This window comes from Mytilus californianus, unplaced genomic scaffold, assembly GCF_021869535.1.
Source record: "Mytilus californianus isolate M0D057914Y unplaced genomic scaffold, xbMytCali1.0.p SCAF_8, whole genome shotgun sequence".
NCBI lineage: Eukaryota > Metazoa > Mollusca > Bivalvia > Mytilida > Mytilidae > Mytilus > Mytilus californianus.
The window spans coordinates 103,271,614-103,297,324 of record NW_026262734.1 but is presented as its reverse complement, the minus strand read 5'-3'; positions in this window follow the sequence as shown (position 1 = coordinate 103,297,324).

Sequence of the window (25,711 nt, the reverse complement as noted above, 5' to 3'; positions counted from 1 at the left end):
GTCTTAATTGAGTTTGGCAATACAATGTGAGTCTTAACAATACAGGAACAAGCTTAAGTATGTAATCAAAGAGGCGCAATTGGTGCCTATACGAATACCTATAACGTGTCGATAAAGTTTATCGCGGAAACGCACATTAGGGTTGTCAAGAAGAAAATTTTCTGCTTATATCATTTCATCACACCTCCAGTAAGTATCTCTAGCATGTTTACCTTTCTTATTGGAGAAGAACAAATTTGCTATCAGATTTTTTAAACGACCATTTAATTAAATAGGAAAACTTTTGTTTCATAAGATTGTGTGGAAGTGTAGTGTAAATAGTTGAAAAGTCACACCTGACAACCGAATTAAAAGGACCATCAAAAGCACCTAATTTATTTAAAACACCTAAATACATTTTTACACTCTAAGAATAATTCATTCTACTATTTCCATATGCTTTATTACAAAAGTTAATGATAAACGTTTTGACATTCGTTAATTAACTAGTTAAAAACACTGAAAAATTAGCTGTAGAACGATATTTCACGTTTTTTAGTAGTTTAGGTTACCAATACATAGTAAAGACCTTCAAAAGTTCAGAAGAGGCCTTAAGCTGCGATATAGTTTTAAAATGATTGTTTTCTATATGACACTCTGTGCAGTGAATATGTACGGACATGAATGTAGAAGAATTTTAATTTCATTCTTAAGAACTTCCGTGTAGTATTTAGGTCATACCACCACCGCATTGTTTGCTTTGTCGGCCGATACGAACACAAACCGCTTTGCAAATACTTGAAGTTTGTTTCTTATTCTAGAAATAGGCGTATCATGTACCCATGTCAAATGGGAAAATCAAAAGCTCAAACACATCAAACGAATGGAAAACAACTGTCATATTCCTGATTTGGTACAGGCATTTCCTTATGTAAAAAATGGTGGATTAAACCTGTTTTTTAGCTAGCTAAACCTCTTACTTGTATGACAGTCGAACAGAATTCTAGTATATTGACAAATTGGGTTACAGCAGTCAAAAATGTGTTATAATCCAAATCACTATAAAAACAAACAAATAGGCCAACAAACAAAAACAAAATGGTATAAAGACACTCTATAGACAAAGCACATAAGCAAAAATGAAAGACAAGAATACAAAAAATGACCATAGCACAATAACACAATTGCAGGGGGATGTATAAATACCGAGCCACGTCAGAATGATTTTACCAAACATGGACTAAACAGTAAAGGTTAAAAATATACAATGACACTTAAAAAGAACACTATAACACCTATTTAAGATGATAGAAACCTCAGTACCTAGAATCTATACTTCAAGACCATCATATATCATGATGAAATTATCTTTGAATCATCACCATATAATGCCGTTATGCACTTCGTAAGTTGCTTTGATCCGAACTATTTTTGGGGGTTTCCCTTGGCAAATTATGGACTTGGCCAGGCGTTGAAATGTCAATGTGTGAGCCTTAATCGCAGAACCTCAGTGTTAAGTCTATCATTTGGTCGGTGCACCATATTAATGACTTTAAGTCGCAGAGTATGTCGCCCGCTAAGCAGCATGTGCCTCTGTATTGATTTGATTATACAAATATCATTGTTAAAGGTCAGTATATAAATTAGTTAAGTGAAGCATTATAGAGATAAGGTTGTTTTCCTTTTTATACATTACATTTCTATTAGCACCAATTTCAGTATAACAACCATAAAATATTTATAATTATACATCGTAACATATTGTATTTATTAAACATCTGTGATTGCTGGAAAATAAAGGTCACCACTTTTCTGTACAGTTTTCATAATGCCATTTTATTTTTTTATTTTCCTGGCATTTAATTGAGCAGAAGATAAATTTCTTTAAATTTATGCTTTATCCTGTTAGTATTTATGTGCCGAATATTAAAAAAAAAAAAAAAAAACAATTAAAGTTGACATTTATTTTATAAATTGGTATTAATCTAATGTGTGGTTCTCTATTGAGTTTTTACGCATTCTGCGTTAAGCTGACCAAAAATGAGAAAAAGAACTCATTTAAAAAAAGCACACCAAACGCAATGGAACCAAACGTTGTACTTTGACTCCCAATTTGGAATACTGTTTGTGACCAATAATATATGGGGCATCTGTTCTTCGTTTCGAATGGGTACCAGAAAATATAGCATTAAATGCAATTTGTCTTCTTCGCGAGGAGCATGTATACTCGCCTTAAAACTCATGCATTATATGTTATAAAATCAATTAAGAGATTTTCTAGAACTACAAGAATAAGGGGAGATGTGGTTTATATGTCACTGAGACAGCAACTCATAGGTTTAAACAAAACAATATGTTCAAAAGTCGAAATATTTTTGAAAAACATACGGTAACCTATATTTGCTAATATCAGCGTCTTTTGGTCTAACTGATAACTACACCACATCTCTTTTATATATGGTCTTAAACAAATGACAGTTGACTATAACATAAGGTCTAAATCGTCCTTGGTCAAAAACTTCCGAACAATGTAAGGTCATTACATTGAATAGACATCACCGAACGAGACTTATTATCAAAATTGGTATTTACCATGAGCAACTTGACAGGTTCCACATATGTAGCAAGATCTGCTGAATATTAAGAAGAACCTGTGACCAACCCCGGATTTTTTTTAATGGTATTTCTGAAATTCAGTCTTTAGTTTTTATGTAGTGTGTTATGAACTGTCTGTCGTTTCGTCTTTTTTTTTGTTATTGCCATGGCATTCATTTTCGACTTATGAGTTTTGAGCTCCCCTTTGTATATTTTGTCCATTTTTTGGTTCATCATTTTGTAACATGAGTAACATTATCTGTTCACAGGCCACTTAAAAAGACATACATTCAACCTTACGCAATTGTACATATTAAAAGTAATAATAATAAAAACAAATGTTCATGCAACATGCACATTGTCAAAATAACTAATGCAATGTTTTGCAAAAACTGAATATATTATATATTCAGCCTAAAATCTCCTTTGCGGGTCCTAGTTTTCGTAAAAAAAATACCATAAAATATAACAAGACAAAATATGTGCACAAACTAATTTTCACTTCTCCATGATGTTTCCTCCCTCCAGTACACGCATAATTTCTCACGTTTTGCTAGTAAAGGGAGAAATTATTGTATGTACGGTACTAGCGTATAGTTTTATAAGTTTACGTCACTAGGTATAATACACGTGACTAATTTTATAGCGGGAAATATTTTCCCTGAGACTATCACTTTCTAGCCCGTCGCAGACAGGGCAACATTTAAGTTTCATTCATATTATGAATATATTATGATATATTTATATGTTTTCAAAACAATACACGTCCGAGTATGTCTCGTGAGACGACTTGTCGCATTGGGTCGGACCCAGGTTTCCAGTTTATCCCATTATTGGGTTTGTTTGGTTGTTCCTGGCCGGCGAGGTCGTTCATGATCGAGTTATTCATTTATTCATTTATTCAGTTATTCAGTTTACATTCATGTCAACCATATAATAGCTCTTGTTCGTATAAGGTTTACATTATTCTAGCTAAGTTGTACCTTATAGTGTATATCATAGTTTCGTTATTCGGAGTAATTGTGGTTATTATTTTTTCATATGTTTATATATATATATATATTAAGATACATATATGTAAATGATTAATAAATTCCGTTGTCCACTATGCTTGCTGGGCTATCAGCAACACTATATATTGTATTAATTCATGCCTTCATACTAGAATAATAGATATAAGCGTATAAGGTATACCTGACAGTGATAAGAGTCAAATTACCTGAGCACTTTTACGTTCTTCTTTCTCTTTTACAAATATATAACAATGATTGTTATACAGCTCCCAACCAGCTTCACAACGTACTTTGTCTTCTTTAACTATTATATACAAACATAGTAAATAGGTCAAAATAAGTTTAGCGTGCCCTTGGATGTCCTTAATATTTAGTGTATTCTTGAGAGAGAATTAACCATACCATGATGATGATGATGAAAATCCTCACAACCACCTCTACCTTCATCGTCGTCGTCGACTTGATTCGATAACACTAGCTGTACTTGGCAAAACCTTTCGGAATTGTGGGTTCTAAATGCATGCTCTTCAATTTTGTTCTTGGTTTGACCTTTTAACTTTTTTGATCAGAGTGCAAGGATTCGTCTTTTGTAGAACAAAATACATCTGGCGTACAAAATTATAAGCCTGGTATCTTTTGTTTTAGCTAGAGAAGCGACAAATATTCATTTTCGAATCTCTGTTCGATCCGCCCAGGTGTTAAACCTTCGACCTCCCCCGGCCGAAACTAGCAGAAAACGACGAGAGCCCGAGGTAAAGTTGCAGTCAAAATATACTGGTTGTATAAACGTTGGTCTTATATAGTCAGCATAACAAAACCGGGTCGTTCACATCTACTTTACCGCCCGCTAGGCAGCATGTGCCTCTGTATTGATTTGATTATACAAACATCATTATTAAAGGTCAGTATATAAATTAGTTAAGTGAAACATTATAGAGATAAGATTGTTTTTCTTTTTATGCATTACATTTCTATTAGCACCAATTTCAGTATAACAACCATAAAATATTTATAATTATACATCGTAACATATTGTATTTATTAAACATCTGTGATTGCTGGAAAATAAAGGTCACCACTTTTCTGTGCAGTTTTCATAATGCCATTCATTTTTTTTTATTTTCCTGGCATCTAATTGAGCAGAAGATAAATTACTTTAAATTTATGCTTTATCCTGGTAGTATTTATGTGCCGAATATTAAAAAAAAACAATTAAAGTTGACATTTATTTTATAAATTGGTATTAATCTAATATGTGGTTCTCTATTGAGTTTTTACACATTCTGCGTTAAGCTGACCAAAAACTGTGAAAAAGGAACTCATTTAAAAAAAGCACACCAAACGCAATGGAACTGAATGTTGTACTTTGACTCCCAATTTGGAATACTGTTTGTGACCAATAATATAAAGAAGCGACAAATATTCATTTTCGAATCTTCATTCGATCCGCCCAGTTGTTAAACTTTCGACCTCCCCCGGCCGAAACTACGAGACCCCGAGGTAAAGTTGCAGTCAAAATACACTGGTTGTATAAACGTTGGTTTATATAGTCAGCAGAACAAAACCGGGTCGTTCACATCTACTTTACCGGCTCCTTTGATTTTGACAAGACCAATATCTTTCATTCAATGCATAGTGATATGAATATTTTGGTGCAAAAAGTGACCTATCTTCAATCTTTATTAATGTCGTTCCTTCTATACATGTTTTTCCATACAATGTGCACAGTTTATAAAACTTAAAAAATATGAGCTTAATTAGAAGTGGTGTTACTCTGGTCATCATTTAACCGTGCATTTTCACGTAATTCCCCTCCCTATATATTTAGAAAGGTTTGGAAAACGTTACAGCTCACAGCCTAAAATACTTTTTTCGTTTCCAGTTTTTTAAATATATTTAAATTTTTCAAAAACGTTTTTAAAATTCGAATTCTGATAGATTTAACAGTATTTTGGAAGGTTTACTGTTCATTCGTCCGAGATTTACTAAACTTAGTTCAGCAAAATGGATGTCAGAGCAAATTTTGACGATTGGAATTCAGACAGAGGAAGTGTATTTATAGATTGTTTTATAATGATGATAAACATTTACGTAGTTCTGTGTTGCAATTGATCTGTTTTTGTAGATTTTCATTTTGCTTTACAATATGCTCCAAATTCTGCTGTAGCTGAGCTAAAATAAAATAAAAAAACATATTTTAAAGCAAACAAACGTTATACTACAAATAGCATCTAAATCATTCCTAGGTATCATTTCAATATCAGTAAGTATAAATTGGATTTCAAATTTATATGTTCCATTTTTGGTTGCGTCGATAACCAAGAAGAAAAAAAAAGAAAGATCAAAGGAAATCATTGTGTCATTTATAATTATTATTTTCAGATTAAAATTAAGTATTAAGTCATATTTAAAAGTACAGAAATGAGGAAACCTATTGAAATTGAATGCCAATGAATTGTTGTTACCCAGGAACAATGGATAGTGATTTAAAACGCTGCAGGATCACTGAACAGCCTTCGATAATGAGCAATACCCCTAACCATATAGTATGGAAATGTATTAATGAATTGGATAAATAAGAAAAATCAAGCAATGGAATACCAAGATCCATTTAAACTGCTTTATGAAATCACAAATGAATCACGTCGTTTGATTAATATTTGTATTTCACAATATTTTTGAGTATATTATCAATGGGATTTATAATCACTTAGCACATTTGTACTGCTTAATATAACGGTGATCCGTTGTTAATCGCAGTTTAGTTTTTTTTTCTTTGCAAACTTCGAACATGAATAAATAAAAGATTATATTATAATGATTCATTCAATGACAGTTCGGATAAAAAATATAAACTTTAGGTTAAATAATCATTTCCAGTTTCAGATGATAGCTTATCTTACACTGATTTCAAATAGTTTTTTGGTTCTTTGTTGTTGTGATATATTAAAGAAGATAATTAGCAACATCCGGTGTCAATGGATAGTTTACTATTCACTGATTTTAAAAACATATTGTTTCTATATACTTTTCATTGTAATAACAGAGTGTATTTGTTACTTCCAGTTTGCAATATGATTGACCATTTCACACTGATTGGCACAAAACCTGGTTTCTAATATAAGAACATTTTGAAATGTTTGTGAAAAAAATGTTATTTCTGATTTTCACAAGGTCACCTCCGATTAAACTTTTTTCAAGGTCATTTATCTCTTTATCTGATAACAAAGGCTCCATGGTTTTGTTATGTACCAGTAGGAAGTTATATCAAAAGTTAATATCTAGAACGTGAAATTGATCTTTGATCTTGATTGTAAATTCAAGGTCATTCAGTAGGAACATTGAATTAAACGACCTTATGTCTTCACTATGTTACGTTAAAGAGTTATATAATAAAAAAAAAAAAAAAAAAAAAAAAAAAAAATCAAGGGGAGAAATATATTCAAAGTCATCGTGCCCCTTTAATACATTTTTTGTCAGTTACATGTGGCATATTACAATTGGGTAAACTATCTTATATGCTTTCTGAAACGTTGTAAAAAAAGCAAAAATTAAACAAATCATAGACCATGACCTGTGATCTTGACTTCATTGAATCTTTGATTGTACATATTATCACTAACGGTTTACGTGTTTCAAGTACATTTCACTTATGACGAATACTTAAAGGAAAATAACTGTCATATGGAGCCTCTGGATTGCTTCGATCAAATTATTCTGAAGATGAACCGAGAAATTTGAGAAAAGAATTGTGTCGATATTTTTTCGTTTGCGGAAGAACGGTCATCACAAGAAAAACAGTGTTGAAGAAGATAAATATAACAAAGACAAGTATTCCGTTAAAAGCTGTCAGTTCCATACCATATTTCTGAGCAACATCTTGCGAAACAAAAAAAAACAAAAAAACAAAACAAAAAATGGACTGGAGAAAATAATGATAATCACAAGATATTATTAAAGTTTTATAAACAAACTTAAGTTATGTTACAAAAGATAAGAATTTTGATCACTAACCAACACTTATACAGTTGGGTACAGATTAAGCATAACATAAAGTAACGCCACTAGTAAACGCGTGTTTTCTATAATTACCATTTCTAATGTCTACTCGAGTAAACGCGCGTTTACTCTGTGTCCGTTTAGTCAGTAGTTAACGGGCGTTTACCACAGATTTGAGATCTTTACTTGTAAGTGCACTAACAAAACACGCGTTTACTTATCCAGTTAACCATTTGTGGAAATTATAAAAATACTTTTTTTTTGTTACAATGATTTTTATTTTTAAAAGTTTGAATATAAACCATATTTTCTTTAACAAGTACGTTCATCAGATTCTAATGAACTATGTTAATCTGGATTTTCTTAATTTTCAATGGCTTTTATATATATATATATGTTGCAAATGATAAATAAATAAAGAATCGTTAAAAGAACATTTCACAATTATAGGATAATTAAATACTGCAAAACTTCAAAAAAAAAAAAGAAAGTTTTATATGTTAACAAAAACATTCATTAAGGTAGATTTAACTACTAGGCAATGCTTCAAGACTTGAAATATAACAGGCGACATCAAATGATCTATTAAATTTTGTTTTCAGACAATACACTCATTTCAAAATATTTGCCTTAGTTCATAGTCTACTGTATTAAAAAATAATTTTGTTGATCGACATTTACATATACGATGTATAATGTCAATTTTATTAAACCTGTTCGTCCCTGTAGACAACAGAAATTTTTTTTTTAATAAAAAAAAAAAAAGATCGTCGAAATAATTCTTTCCCTTTTATGTCAAACAAAACCATCCTAAGGTATAAAAATAGAATTCATCCCGCCAGTGCAATGGTATAAGCTTTAACTATATATAAAAAAGAAATATTGGCAATTTTTATTGTTATCGACATACATATAAGGAACCATTGACTTAAAGAACTCTCAATTTGTGTAAAAATATTCCCCATGAGGTACCAAAAGAACAGAGTTTTATTGCTATTACATAATAGTTTAACAAAAGGTAAATATTGGCACATAATATTGATGCAAACAACGAATCATTCAATTTTGAAATTAAACTCCCTCCCTTTCATGTCAGAAAATCCATCCGAAGGATAAAAGTCTTACGATCCATTCTGAGGTAAACTTGTCCTCAATTAAATGGCCAGTAAAAGAATATCAATCAAGACAAGAAATATTGTCATTTTTTTTTTATTATTATCGACATAATATTAGTAACCATAGACTTATAGAGCTCTCACTTTGTATAAAAATATTCATCCTTAGGGACCAAAAGAAAAGAAGTTTAATGCCGTTGTATAATTATCTAAGAAAATGGAAAATAATGGCACATTTTTTTGATACGACAACACATTTTGCAATTTTAAACATAAGTGTCGTCACTTTTAGGTATATCAATCTATCCTGAAATATAAGAAGTGTTCAGTAATCACGCCGGTACAAGAATATTAATAAAAAAAGACATATTGTCACCTTTTATTGTTATCAATATTGGTATATGTAATCTTAAGACTTATAGAGCTCTCAATTTGTGTAAAACTGTTCATCCTTAGGACAAAATGAGCAGAATTTTAATGTCGTTGTATTATATTATAAGAAAATGGAAAATATTGGCTACTTTTTTTGATGCAACAACACATTTTGCAATTTTAAACTTTATTTCTTCTCTTTTATGTATAAACATTTATCCTGAGGTATAAACAGTACTGAATTATCAGGCTTTTACAAGAATATTAATAAAAAAAAAGAAATATTGTCACTTTTTATTGTTATCGAAATACATATTAGTAATTGTAGACTTATATAAAAAAGTAATCGATTATCAGGCCAGTACAAGAATATTAGAAAAAAAGTTTGAGCTTCAATTGCAAATTTTTATGTTGCAAATAATAAATGAATAGCTATCGCTTCACACAACATTTGAAAAAAAGATACATATTATGCAAGACTGTATGTAGATGTGCAAATAATGTTTAAGATAGTGCCAGCAGTAAGTGGTCGACTGTTGACAACATTATCTACGGCTAATTTAACTTGGTCAGGCTTCAAGAAAGATCATAAATCTAAAAACATTGTTTTCGGACCATGTAATTGTTTTAAAATCCATCTCCACTGACAACAAAACATAATATTAAAAGGTTCACTCTTCCACAAGAAATATCTTTTTGTTTCTTATATACAGTTTTGAATTGACAATTTATTTAATCCGGGTCATATCATGCATTAGTCGAAAATGTGCAGTTAGACATTTTTACGTAAGTAGTCATGTGTAGGTCATTCTATCCAGGATACGATGCCATTATGTGTTAACGCGCGTTAACTACAACCAGCAAACGTGCATTTATTTTTTACAAAAGTAGAAGATGCACCTTTTTCACGTTAACGCGGAATAAAACGCCCGTTTACTCTTTAAAAATTAGAAGACGCGTCTTGTTCGCGTTAACACGGAGGCAAACGTGAATGTAAACGACCGTTTAATTTTTGTTGCTACCGAAATTTCGGAGTTAGCGCAGAGTTAACGCGGCGTTTACATGAAGTGCACGCGATTAAACGCCGCATTAATTTTTTTCCGCCCGTCTGCATGTAATGCTTGGTCTGCACCAAATTCAAAGTGAACACAGCGATTCAATACTTGTTTTAAAAAAAACGTGTTTATTAGCAGATAATTTTTGTTATAACCAATTGATTGATCCCACTACTTGTGGAGGTTTCTTCCTCGGTGTATTACCACCTCAGCAGTCAGCAGTTCTGTGCTGACATGAATTATCATTGATATTTTCACAGTATAAAATTAAGTTCGCTGATCTGTATATAATTATCGACAAAAATGTATATGCAACTGTAGCATTCATATTTCAACAGATAATGCAATTCTAAATCAGTAAAATAGATATATTAATATAATATAAAATTCAATAAAAAGCAACGAAAAACATGTTCAATGTAAGTTTCTTCAAATCCCATCCACCATCGTTTATTTAAAAATTAATATATATATGTAAATGTAAACATTTCCGTTATAGATGTGAAAATCACTGTATGAAAACTATTGATTGAAAATAGCCATTAAGCCTTTAAGGTATTGTTTCTTCTTACAAATATGCAGACGCATGCATTAGGATTACAATGTTGTATATTTTGACTTACCACACACCGTAAAATAAGTTACAGTAAAAATAAACAAAGCAGACAAAAGAGACACTGCCAGTGTTAAAAGAAAGGTTTTCAACCATTGCTTTCTCCAAAGACTGGTTTTATTGTCAATTTTTATTTCCTCTCTAAGTTCGTCCGATGAATTCTCGATTTCATGCATTTCCATGCAAGCCATATTTGTAGTAGCTTCACAATAAAATATAATATCCAAACTGTGATGAAGAATAAAAGTATAACCAGTTTCCTGTTATTTGTTTTGACAATAAGGAAGTCTTCCACGAAAATAAATGAACACTTGACAATCATTAGTATTGTTTAGAGTAATACTGTGTAATTCGTGGTAGCGTCACAATTAACTTATAGTTACTTTTACGGTTGACGGTACAGGTGTTATATCATTCGAAATGATTAAGATAATTTATATTCATAACATGTCTAACAAGATATATTATAGTTACAGAATAAATATATCCCACCATCCATTGGTTCCAAGACAATTTTAAACTTTATTGATCACCTTTTTTGTATGCATGTAAAACTAGAGTGAGTATAATTGTTCGTTTAAATAATTTAACCCGCTCCTAATGTGTATATTATTCGTTTTGCTGGTATGTTTCAACTGTTGCTGTGGCAATATAGGGGTAACCAGATGTGTTGATATGTTTCGTTATTCCAGAATATCTGTACATATTTACTTGTTCCAGGCTACAATCTTTCTAATCTGCCAAGATAGAAAAAAACAGTTCTGTTTTTTATAATACTCTGTTGTATAATGCCAAAAAAAAAAAGCATTTATCAAAACAACTTTAAAATGTCAATCATTAATTTTGAAATAGTGAAAGTATGCTTGACTGTCTATCATATATTTGATGTATCGAATATTCATTTGGCATATTCATATGATTAATGTTAGGAAGGATTAATTAAGTGTACTAGCATGATAATCTATCAGCTAGTTATTCATATATGTTTGTACACATTTTGTACATATGATTTGATATCTGATAAAATACCATCGATAGTCTTGGTGTTATCAACTTGAATTGTATCTGAGTAAAAATCAAGCAATTCAATCGTCACACTGCATGTATGTCCTTGTAGACATAAAATTCATTTTAGTTTTAAGTTTTACTATTTAATGCTTACTCCTATCCCAAGCGGAAACTTTAAATTAATAATCGTATTACCAAACCGGGTTAGAAAACTTGCATTTCATTTTTACGAATAACTTACTCGATCACTTAATTATCATCCGTCACACAAACGTCGATCAATGATTTTTTCTCCTGATAACATGTGTAGATTAAAGGTCATTTCTCCTTCAAAAGGAAATGGTTGAGTCCTCAAAAACAATCCCTAGAGAAATATGATAGTAAATTATGTAAACATTATGTAAACTTTGACACTTGTCTAAATGTTCTGTTTTCTCATCGTCTGGTTTCTTTGGCCTGACTATTTTTACACTGATATACTGGTTTATTTGTTCTCGAACTGACCAAGTCTAATCAACAATCTTTTTTCCTCAATTGGCCCATGGTTCTCTAATCTAAAGGGTTTCGGTGATTACCCATATATTTGACATAGGCCACCCGCTTGTCAATTTAAAAGACATTTCAATGCATATAAATAAAAAATCAGAAATTATTATATCATGGTTGGCGGCCAAAGTAAATTGATTACACCTGATTTAACAAACTCATATACGTAGTTTTCTGTATCCATACCCGATTATATTTGTTACTAGGCTTTAAGCTCTAACAACAAGACGGAATAAACATCAAATAAATAAGGAAAGTGGGTTTGGTAATCCATTGTTAACCTAAAAAGTTAGGAACCGATTTGTTTTTGATGATTCAGATCATACTTGACCTAAAAATCTGATATCATGAACGATTTGTTTTTGTATGAAAAGTTATATTGATATAAATACGCTGACTTTTACCATCTTTCATCGCTACAATGGCAATATATATATACTGTTATCTTAACGTAAAGCTACTGATATATGCTACGGAAGCGTATAAGGCCGCCATTTTTTATTTATTTTTTTCAAATTGTCGATTTTAATCTTGAAATTATCAACTTTAATCATGGTATTTTCCAACATTAATCTTGTTATTATCACTTTTATTTTTGATTATCAGCATTAATCATGGAATTTTCAACTTTAATCTTTGAATTTGCAACTTTAACCTTGGAATTATCAAAAAATAAATCTTGGAATTTCCAACTTTAATCTTGAAATTTCCAACTTAAATCTTGGAATTATCAACATTAATCTTGGAATTATCAACATTAAATATAAACAATCCAACTTTAATCTTCCGACCCTCATTAATCTCTTATAATTCTTTATAAAATGGCACTTGTATTTTAACTTATAAAATTACTGTTTTATACAATGTATATATTATGATGATTGTATTACATGTATTAAGTGGTGAGACTTTAATAAAATATTGAATCTTAGTCCGACTTTCATTAATCTAGTTAATCTCTGAATTGAAAACATCGTGACCGGACTTTCGCCTCGGCCAAACAATGCACTTGAGTTTGATGTGCTTTACTTTACTTTTTGTTTGTGATTGCTATTGTAAACATCCATGCACATCCGCCTATTCAGCAATATATGATAAATGCATGTACTGCATACATGATTACAAATGAATATTTAAATTATGACATTAGCACGGGATGGGGGTGGGGGGGGGGGGGGGGGGGGTGGGGGGGGGGGGGGGGGGGTGGGGGTGTAACATCGAAATTTTTTGGCAGGGGTGTTACAGTTTTGCCTAAAAAATACCACTGAAAGTTCTTTGTCTCTTTACAATATAGAATTAATGATTTACCTCTGTAGTAGGGTAGGAAAATGTGCCCATTTTTATATAACATTCTCTAATATATTGTACCTATATTCATATATAAATATATACAAAGAATGACCTTTACTTATATACAATATTTTAATTTGTAATTGCATAGATCCAGGGACTGTATATTTATGTAAATATACACAAATATATATCAGGAGCTTTAGTTTAAGATAGAAATAGAAAGAATACATCCTGTTTAAAGGAAGAGAGAATAATTGAAAAAGAGATGAAACGTTACTGATAAAGTTCAAAACACTTGTCTATAGTTGACACGGAAGATAACCAAAGTACCGGAACTCTAACTTTATATCAACTAGTTTACCAAGAAATAATTGAAAAACGTTATACATATTATATTACGAATAAGAAAATGACCTTGACATACGTCAATGAAATATAGACTTTGTTGAATATAAAAAAAAATCTTTTATTATAGAATTCATAAGGACAAGGGTCTACACCAAAGTTATCTGTAAAGTCATGTGCAAAAAGAAACGAGCAGGTAGAACTGAAATACAAGAACAGATAAAATGATCTAAGATTTAAGGCTTAATTTGTCAAGTAGTTTTTATTAAAAAGTGGTATCTTCTTTTTTCGCATAAAAGTAATTTGGTTGATAATGTAAACATTATCCAACGCTAGTCGTATAATAAAATTGTTATGCAAGAGGCGCAGCAATAACGAAAGTCGGAAGGCCAAAGAAACATTCAGTTGCAGCTCAATACACAACTCCAATTGCGAAAATTGTGCCAAATACGATTGAGGGCGTCTCTGAATTAGGTAGAAAAACTTAAGTAATTCGAATAATTAAGAGTTGAACTTGGACTTGTTACATGCTGACTTCATTCAAAACTTATGTAACAAGCCAACACAAATTTTAAATGGAATGCAAATATTTGAAAACTGACCACGCGTTATCTTTTGCAGTATCATAGTGGTTACGGTTGGTATGTAATCAGTTCAATTTAACTTCGTTATGCTTTGACTAAAATTTCCTTTATGTTATTCATTTGATATGTAGAACACGTCAAGTACTTTAAATAATGCTTTGGTCGTCATTGTTACAGAAATGGGTCAAGACTTTTTTTATTTCGAAACGTATCTTGATTGATGCATTGTTTTCATATACACATCAAATTCATTATTCCTAGTTCCTTTGGAAACGCAGTTGGAACACAAAGAAACGTAAATACTTGTCTACTAAGCATATAAGAAAAATCAGTGTAGTCATGCATTTGGCGGGTTGGAGTCATAACTGGTCTCACTTATAATTCATGAACATTTTTTATTTTGTATATATAAGGAAATCAATCTATGAATTTATTTTGTCTTTTGGTTTCAGGTCAGATATCAAAAAGTAAAATAACAAAAATACCGAATTCAAGGGAAATTCAAAACGGAAAGTCCCTTAACAATTGGCAAAACCAAAAGCTCAAACACATCAAACGAATGAAAAACAACTGTCATTTTTCGGACTAGGCACAGGTATTTCCTTATGTAGAAAATGGTGGATTAAACCTGGTTTTAAGGCTTGCTAAACCTTTCACTTGTATGACAGTCACAAACTTCCCTTTTCCTTTTCCAAATAAACTTAAAAATTGATGTACTCCTTCACGATCCATGTATATCACTTCGATATATTTATTTGTCCGAATTTAAATCCTAGACAGCATAGGCACAGAAGTTGGTTTTTCAAGAAATCGTACAAGGCATTGGCGTGAAATGTTTCCGCAGATAGTTAGCAACGGTGTGGAAAAAAAAACCAAGGATTTGCTGGGATATAGATATAAGGACATTGCTTGGTCTTCTTTCGACTGTCAGTATAAAAACCCTGCTAAAGTTGGGCATCGTTTTGCTGAGTGGGATTTATACATTTGCAGCCACGACAGATCAGCATGTGTGCCGCGCTCTCTGCAAGTTGAAAAACTCTTGTAACAGCTCTCTGAAGAACAAATGGAAAGGGAGGCAAACGATACCAAAGTGATAAACAAACTCATAAGTCAAAAACACACTGACAAAACCACGGCAAAAAAAACCCGAATAAAAACCGATGAAAAGACAAACAATGTACAGAAATGCAGCAAAGAAAACTAAATACTGAGCCACACGAACTCCCCCAAACACCGGGGGATGATCTCAGATACTCCGAAAGTATTAGCAGATCCTGCTCCACTACTGGCACATGTCGTTTTGCTCATGTAAGTACAAACCAAGTGATAAGTCTTATTCAGTAGAACACATTCAAGGAAAAGAGGACGGGGTTACAACAATTGGAAAAGAGGGGCGAATGATACCAGAGGGACATTCAAACTCATAAATCGAAAATAAACTGACAACGTCAGGGCAAAAAAAAGAAAAAGACAAACAGACAATCAATAGTACACAAAACACAACAAAGAAAACAAATGAATAAGAAACACGAACCCCACCAAAAACTGGGGGGGATCTCAGGTGCTCTATCATCTGTGAAACGGATAATCCATGACGGTCAACCAACTCGTGATGGCGTCCGTAAAATTTACGAAGGGATGATTTCAACTTCACCATTTGGAACTCTTGGTTTAATAGCTTCCTTGTGAGGAGCAACTCTCTATCAAAGAAATCATGATAGGAAATACAAGCCCGGGAATATCGTATCAATTGGGAGATATATACTCCGTATGCAGGCGCTGTAGGAATGTTGCTACATAGAAATGGAAAGTTCACATTTGGGAAGCTGAAATCATTTCTTTTGTCGAGGAACGGACTTGTAGTTACGACATCAGGAACATATCCGCTATCATCTGTGAAACGGATATTCAATAACGATCAACCAACTCGTGATGGCGTCCGTAAAAGTTACGAAGGGATGATTTCAACCTCACCATTTGGAACTCTTGGAACATACATGTATCCGTTGTCATCTGTGAAACTAATATTCCAAACTGATCCATACACATACCGTAAAGTCAGCTATAAAAGGCCCTAAATACGAAAAAAGTTATTAATCAATCAGAAAATCAACAGCCTGATTTATAACAATATAAACGAAATACAAATATAACAGACAGCAATCAATGACAACTTATGACAAGCATAATGTGAAAGTAATTTTATTCGCGCGATACCAATTTTAGTGGTTTTCGTGGATAGTTTTATTCACGAACTTAAGTGTCCATCGAAATAAGACAACTGTTGTCCAATTCTAGACATGGAAAGATCCCCATAGAGGTTTTACTACATGGATACAGGCATAGTATTTCAGAGAATACATCGAAAATTAGCAAACGCACTATAAATTATATGTACAGCTTTAGAACATACGATACAATTACAGGTGAGGTAATGACCTTGCTAACGTAACATGGTTTTTTTTTCGCGACGTGAAACTGCGACATATCGAGAATCGAGTGATTTTAATCATTGACTTGATACTGAATGAAGATTATTTGTTATAATTTTTATGAAAAAAATCACCGATGGATGTTTTTTAAATTAAATAAATATGCAGCAAAAATGCCTTTTTTTTTAACTAAAATCATGAAATATTATTAAAAATTAAATATTTTCAAAGAATTGTTACACAAGCTAAGAGCATACTTTAGCATGGTTAGCAGAGAAGATTTTCCAAATCTGTTTACAAAAATCCGCATGTTTTTATCCTTTGAAAAAAAAAGAATGTCTGTCCAATGGATAGAAATGTCCAAGAAAGCGAAATTTTGATTAAATGTCTATTTAAAATTTCAACCCCATTTATCTCTAAATTTAGCACATGAAGGAATATTTTTTTATTACATATTTGATTTGAATGAGTGAAAAAATAGTTTGTATGCAAATTTTCGTAAAACAATCACCGTGGGATCAAAACTGTATCGTATGCCCTTAAGACAGGATTTTACCTATTTTTTCTTTAAAAATCAACTTTGTACATTTTTATACTCATGAAAAAGTTTTGATCAATGAAAGTCAGACTTCCGATGATGATATGCGATGATGCAGTGTTCATTTTATTTCCTTATAATTCTTATACGAAAAAAATCATATTGGGCTTGCTTTTTTTTATTTCACAAGAACTAATTCTACAATTCAAAGAACATTAATATGATTTATTATATAACAGTTTTCTTTACGTGACACGCTTATGGCCCAATAAACACCTTTGATGTTCGTTAATCAGTTGATCATTCGATCTCGGGTGTATTAGTTTCATTATTTTTGATTTCACGTGTACAATAATTGAAAGGTTTACTCTGCAATTTCTCTTAATTGAGACAATTGTAGGCATAGATGAATCAGGTTATTTACGAAAGCAATTATTTTTATTAAAAAAACGACGAATGTTGTCTGAAATGAAAACGAAGAAGTATATAAAAATGAACACCTTATTTTGTAATGTTCAACCAATCATTATAAAACAACATATGATATTTTAAGAATCTTCGTTTCTGTTGGTTTCAAATTCTTTACTCGATTTTTCTTCCAGACACCTGAAATCCACTAATTTAAGATTTGAGCATTCCTGATGAAGGTAAATCCAGAAAAGCGCTTCGGACGCATGAAATTTATAATGTGTTGTTTTTATTTTTTAAAAACACAGAAACATGTAACTTTTGCTCCATCCACTAAAATTAAACCCAATTATACAAGTACTTTCACAGCACTGGTATATAAAATGTGTCAAAGTTTAACCGGTTGGTTTAAGCTCAATCCTTAACCTTAACCTTGGTGTAACAGTACTACCACAAATACAAAGCTGTAAAATCAGCTCGAAATGGCTTGATTAATCAGATTCGCACGAGACATTAAATACCGTTCTTAGTATATTCGAAATAAATATAATATAGTCCAAAGCCAAAACAACCTAAAAAAATAATTTTGTTTTCCAGACCAAAAACTTAAGCATAGATTCACATGATTGAGTTTTTTTTTTACTACTTATGACATTGCTGTATATAATTTGTGTCTGGTCGTACAATTAATGAGGCATGGTTTTGTCTCGTCCTTTTTCTTAAACAGTTTGTCGAAAGGTACTATATCAGGAAAGTGGGTATATGTCATAATGTTTTACTAAACTGTTTTATCAACTACAAAATTTTTTTTGGCGTCTTTGTTAGATTTAAGTATGGATGTGAAGTTAGCAGCCGGTTCGTTATTCGATATTCGATTTCAATATCCAACCGGCTGCTAGCAGTCGGTTCGATATTCAAATTTAGTTGAAAATCATAAAAAATATAATATTTGATAACATCAAAAGCATGATTTTTATAGTTGAAAGGAGTGAAAAGATACGTAGGAAATCGTTTTATTACCCCTTCAAGTTGTCTTAAACTCTCGTTGTCCTCAAATATAAACCCTTTAAAATGCTTATGTAATTTGCATATTTTTGTTTATGTGATATAGATTTTTATCAATAAAACGACATCAAAACTGTAATTTTATATCTAATATTTCTTAAAACAAAAACACAAACCGATCACTCAAGAAAAAATTTAGAAATATAAATAGAAATATATATGGAAAGCCCCCAAAAAAGAAATACATAGTGAAAACCTACCTGCGACCACTTAAATGACGGTGAGACCCCCCAGTTCTTTCAATGTCCATAAAATTCATAGACTCTGTTTAAATTAAGATTGTATCAAAAGGATTTCCCAGAATAATGTCATCTTCGATATATACGGAGGGCTTAGATTGTCACTTTTCAGCTAAAAATTGTCAAAATTTCAGGAGAAAGGGCACAGGGCAATGGTGAGAGCCCCCTGATCTCTCAATCTGCCTAATATTAGGCAGACGGTTATTTAATAGATACATACAAACGTGACTCAAAGGAATTTGGGTACACTTCTTGTCTTCTGTTTTTATGGAGGGCCCAAAGTGCCAGTTGGATATTCAAAATATATAGCGAAAACCTACCTTAGACCGCTTAAATGACAATTTTTAGCTGAAAAGTGACAATCTAAGCCCTCCGTAGATATCGAAAATGACATTATTCTGGGAAATCCTTCTAATAAAACCTTCACATATACAGAGTCTATGATTAAGTTGAATTTTATGGACATTGAAAGACCAGGGGGGTCTCACCCTCATTTAAGCGGTCTCAGGTAGGTTTTCACTATATATTTTGAATATCCAACTGGCACTTTGGGCGCTTCGTAAACATGAAAGACAGGAAATGTACCCAAATTCCTTTTAGTCAGGTTTGTATCTACCTATTAACTAACTGTCTGCCTAATATTAGGCAGATTGAGAGATCAGGGGGCTCTCACCATTGCCCTGTGCCCTTTGTCCTAACATTTTGACAATTTTTAGCTGAAAAGTGACAATCTAAGCCCTCCGCAGATATCGAAGATGACATTATTCTGGGAAATCCTTCTAATACAACCTTGACATATACAAAGTCTATGATTAAGTTGAATTTTATGGACATTGAAAGACCAGGGGGGTCTAACCCTCATTTAAGCGGTCTCAGGTAGGTTTTCACTATATATTTCTTTTTGGGGCTTTCCATATTTATATTTCTAAATGTTTATAGAGTTATAGTTTTTTCCTTTTGTGTTAAGAAATTTCACATATAAATGTACATATTTGAAGTTGTTTTATTGATAAAAATCTATATTACATTAAGACAAATATGCAACTAAGAAAAGGGTTTATATTCCAGGACAACGAGAATTTACGACAGCTTGAAGAGGTCATTAAACGATTTCCTACGTATCTTATCAGTCCTCTTAACTATGAAAATCGTGCTTTTAATGTTATCAAGTATTTAATTTTTTTATGATTTTCAACTAAATTTTGAATATCTAACCGACTGCTAGCAGCCGGTTGGATATTGAATATCGAATATCGAATAACGAACCGGCTGCTAACTTCACATACATGATTTAAGTGAATGTTATATTTTAATCTGTTATTTTTTAATCTGTTATGTTGTATAGTTATGATCTATTTTCACACAATTTTGGCTGCTGGATTTCAATTATTGTCACGTCAACCAATTATGTGTGTTCATGTTTCTCAAACATTTTTTCACAATAATGGAACTATAAACCATTGTCATACACATGAGAGGTTAAGCTCTTAAAGAATCTTTTAAACATGGTTTAACCCATCTTTCTTTATATAATGCTTGAACCAAGTCAATAATGTTTGTTTTTCAAAAATACGTAACATCTGTCGATATATTCTTTTCCCACATAAATTACTTTTAGAGAGAGAGAGAAACAGATATATTTCAATATACCCCTAAAAAAAGCACATATCTAACTATGAATAATGAAAACCAGTTTCGAAAATATCAAAGAAGAATTATGAAGACATTTAGATAATGGTATTGCTAAAAATTTATAAAACGGCCATTATCTCATATCATATCAATCTGCCTTCCTAAAGTCAGGTACCTCGTCAGTGATTATGTTTATTCATGTCTTTATGTTTGTACATCATAGTATATTTGCGTTGAGTGAATATCTTTAGTAGTTTGTTTTTATCTACTAGACAACGTGATGTTGTGTCGTTAAAGTAGATAGACAATGCACTGTTTTATTGAAGATAGACACCATTTTGATTTAATATGGGTACTTGAGTTTTCCAAAGACAACATTGCGTTCCCTTGCAAAATTTATATACGCTATTTAAATATTAAATGAAAACTTCATTCAAGAAATGAATATGGGTTTGAACTAACACAAATCGTTAAAACATTTTTTATTTTATTAAAGGTATTTTTAACAAAGCAGTTCCTGAAAAAAAAGGTAGATATTTTCCAATCCAATGTTTGTATTTGTTTATTTTTATCTTCAACCATGTTTTTCGCATACATAGTATAGTAGACAACTACAACACATATCGTTCCACTTTCCGTCATTCCTCATGCTGATACAATTTTCCTGGCCATTTCTATTGTTTGGTTCGGCCGAAGCGAAGTTGTCATAGGCAAAAGACGTTCCATCAACAGACCATACCCAATTGGTTCCTCCGTTACGGATACCACTGGTCCAGTACACTTCTCGGTGCACTGCTCAGAAAAAAAGTGCTTGTAAAATGAAACATGGAACATTTGCAATACAGTATCGTCAACATTATGCTACATTTTGCTTGATTTTTTTATGATTATAAAGGAGAGGATTGGTAAGTATCAATGACACAGCTAGACATCGTAATCTAACAACTGCCATATAATGTATTTTCATATCATATTTCAGTGTATCCTTTTTATATAACATGATTTCAAACAAAAAGACTATGCATTTCATTTTTATGAATTTAAGTACAAATAAAACAATGGCGTTACAGATAAGACAATGTATTGCAATACTGCGTGAAACAATACGAGTTTAAAATCTTAAATAAGTTACCTTCTATGACAGATAGATAGAAAGAATGTGCATTACTCTGAAAATATTCAACATTATTTGCACTATTTATTTGGTAAAAACATACCAATATAACGAAAGGGAAATATCGTTATACGAAGAATTTGAGCTTTGAACAATACTTCTGTTTTCAATTTGAAATATCAATTCACAACTTGAACTTGAGTTAAAAAATAATTGCGATACATGCACTGTAATCACAATTGACAAAATCATTTATTGGCTTGTGCTTTTGTAGTTAGGTATCGTATTAATGATTATATCGTTACATGTTTGCAGTTCAACGACTGAAAAAATATGTAGTGTTTGAGAAGTCAAGAGAGCTTTCTTTATTTACACATGACAAATATCACTCCTTTACACCCAGTGATAAATCGTCCGATGAAATTTACGATGAGTTCGATATTGACGCATACCATGGCCATATACACGATAACCATTTCCAGAAATGTAAACATTTTATTTGTCATACATCAGTCCTAACTTTTTCTATCTCTGTACTTCCAATGTAACTCACTTTTAAAACATATGGTTGTTTCATTTTGGATTTCTTTTTGGAAGAAAGCTAGATTGATTAAAAAAACACACTTTGAAGAACATGAGACACCACCGCGATCATAAGACAAACAACAGTCCACAAAACACTACACTGAATACTGACAATAAAACAATGTGAACCCAAATAAAGAATCAGGGATAAACTCAAATGCACTGGAACGTTTAGTAGTTCCTGCTCCACTAGTGATACCAATTGTGTTTTTATAGACAAGAACAAATCCGGAAATGTCACTAAACATCAAAGTGGACCGGATGTTTGTTCCAATCAGTGGAACACATATGTTTTCGTCTTTGACACAGATATTTCAGAACAGTCAACGAATTCGTGGTGGCGTCTATTCAAAGATCGAAGGAATACTAGTAACTTCAACTTTACTACAAAGAGCCTTTCATTCAATATACGCTTTGTAAGAAGTAGTCCTCTATCAAGTAACCATGATAGAAAAGGCATATATTGACCTACAGGAAATCGAGACATTGGAGGAATAAATGTATGTCAAACATTATTTAAAAAATTGAAAGTTTTTTTTTTTATTAGAAATGGGGGAGGATGACAACGGGATCAGACACGAAGTATCTGCTTTAACTCAGGTGTAAGATTTTTTTACTAAACGTTCTCAAGAATTCTCACTTTTTTCTCATCTCATTTAGTATATACGCCTAAATAAATAAAATTTAGAGTCCGCCTATTTGAATAAAAAAACGTACTGATTCACATCAATTCCGTTCTATTTGCTATCATAATCATATAGATGGCAAATTATTTGATGGTCATCTAAAATAAATGAAGTTAACTTACCTTCCCTAGACACACGTGTGTAAGGCAAACCTATATAACAACAATAGATGAATAAAGAATAGCAATATTTAACGTTTTGTTATGCTAGCATAAAATTAAGTTTTACTCTTAGAATTAGGATAGTAATTATATTCTTTTTGTATTTATTAAATAAAATCAATTAGCTTAAAATCCAAGTAAAGCAATGATAGATTGAGGGTCGAAAGATACATGTAAACGACAAAAAAAGCGTCAGGTTAAAATGATATAACAAAGTTTTTTAATTTGTTTTAATTGTTTAATTGTCGTTTTTGCTATAATAAGTTTGTTTGGATCGAAGCAGTTTTAAGTTTTTAAACAGATGGATCTGTAGTATGATAAGGAACAAACAAAACTCTAAAAAGTGACATACTCAAAGATAAAGAACGAAAAATGTAAAATGACGAAAAGACAAGTAACAGGATACTAACATGCTAACCACTACATAAAAACTGGAAACTGAACAACACAAATATTTGTTGTAATTTCATTATTGCAATTGATCATTAATTATAAAGAAGCTTAAGATAATTATATATATACCTCCAGAGGAATGTATGAATGAATTTTCAAGTGCATCGTCGATTTTTACCAGAGAAGCACATTCATCGTTGCATTTTGCCTGTTAATAAAAAAAATATATACTCCTATAGTAAACAATGGTTTTAAAAGACAAATCAGACAACATATTCATATGAGTAAGGTAGTTTACTTAAACTCAAATTTCTATTCAATTTGGCAAAATTGACATAGTTTTGCCAGCTTGTTTATGCCTCCAAAAAATTTACGTAATATTCGACTCTTGCGACTTAAAGAGAAGCATTAACCTGACCTGTAAAACAATTTATTTATATATATAAACAAAAAATGTGCACGAATTAATATTACTTCTCATTAAAAGTGTGTCCCCTTCAGTTCATCTGCCAATGATAACAGTCAAATTACCTGTGAATTTTCGCGTGTTTCCTTTTCCCTCACAAATTTATAACAATGCTTGTTATACAGCTCCCATCCGTCTTCACAACCTATAAAAACATAGTAAATGGTGCGGGATTTTCTCGCTGTGTTGAAGACCCATTGGTGGCCTTGGGCTGTTTTCTGTTCTTTGGTCTCTTTGACACATTCCACATTTCCATTCTCAATTTTAGATTAAGTTTTGCTTGCTATTTTATGTCTTTTATATTGCGTGTTTTGCTTTAGAGAGAGTTAACCATGATCTTTGAATACTGAATGTGTAGATCAAAAGGTAAAAGTTCATTGAAAGATATATCATCCATTTACAACCAGACTGTTCTACTACTTCTAAATACCACGTGTCTAGATGCGGAGCAGCAAATATCAATTTTTATAATTCTTTGTTTGATCCGGCCAAGGATCAAACATTTGACCTTCAACACTAGACACTAGCTCAATACCTCGAGACCACTGAGGCGACGTCGCAGTGAACATGTATTAATCGTAACAATTTGGCAAAACCTTATTCAGGCGTTTTTGTGATGTCAATAATGTGTTTCCGTTAAATTTTATTTATTACGTTGCATAATGTACATGTTTTGTAGGTCCTCTTCAAATTCAAAGTTGACAATTTCCACTCAGACTTGGAACAAATTTAAGAATTGCATATTAAAGAAAACAGCCATTTATTGTCTGAAAACACATTTTATTTGTACCCGGCTTGAAACAGGACACAGGAAATGTCAAAAGAGCACTGTTGTCTTCGTTTTTCGACTCCTACTACAAATATATTATATTTTTTGCGACAGTGTATAGTAATTCTGTATTTTCTTGCCGCAATTATGTTCGATATTTAAGAGGTCAGGATAACTATTTTCAAACGGTCGTTTTTAATTTATTTTTTTCATTCTCTTTTCAACTTGAGGAAGAGTAGTATATTTAAAAAAATATAATCATCCTGGAATGACAGAACATCAAGTAGGCTGTTCAATATACAACATTAAAATTGCGTAATCAATACTGAAAGCGTTAAGATAACTATGGATTTATGTTGCGTTACAAACGTTTCAGGCTTGTTTTTCGCCTTTCAATTAATTATATTCACACAATCATGAGAATACAGAATTTATGAACAAAATCCAATCAAGCCGGAATTCCAGTATATCAAAAGTCAAATACGCGAAAACAAACAATTTTGATATAAAATACTTTAAACTCTGTGACAAAACTGGGTTTTAGAAAGAAACCGACTCCTTTCGTTTTGACAACAACTATTTCTTTCAATTCCTGTTTACATGTAGTAATACACATATTTATTCTTCGAGCATTCTGTACATTTTGATCCATACAATGTACACATGTTATAAAGTTTTTATTTAAACTGACGCATATCTGAAGTGC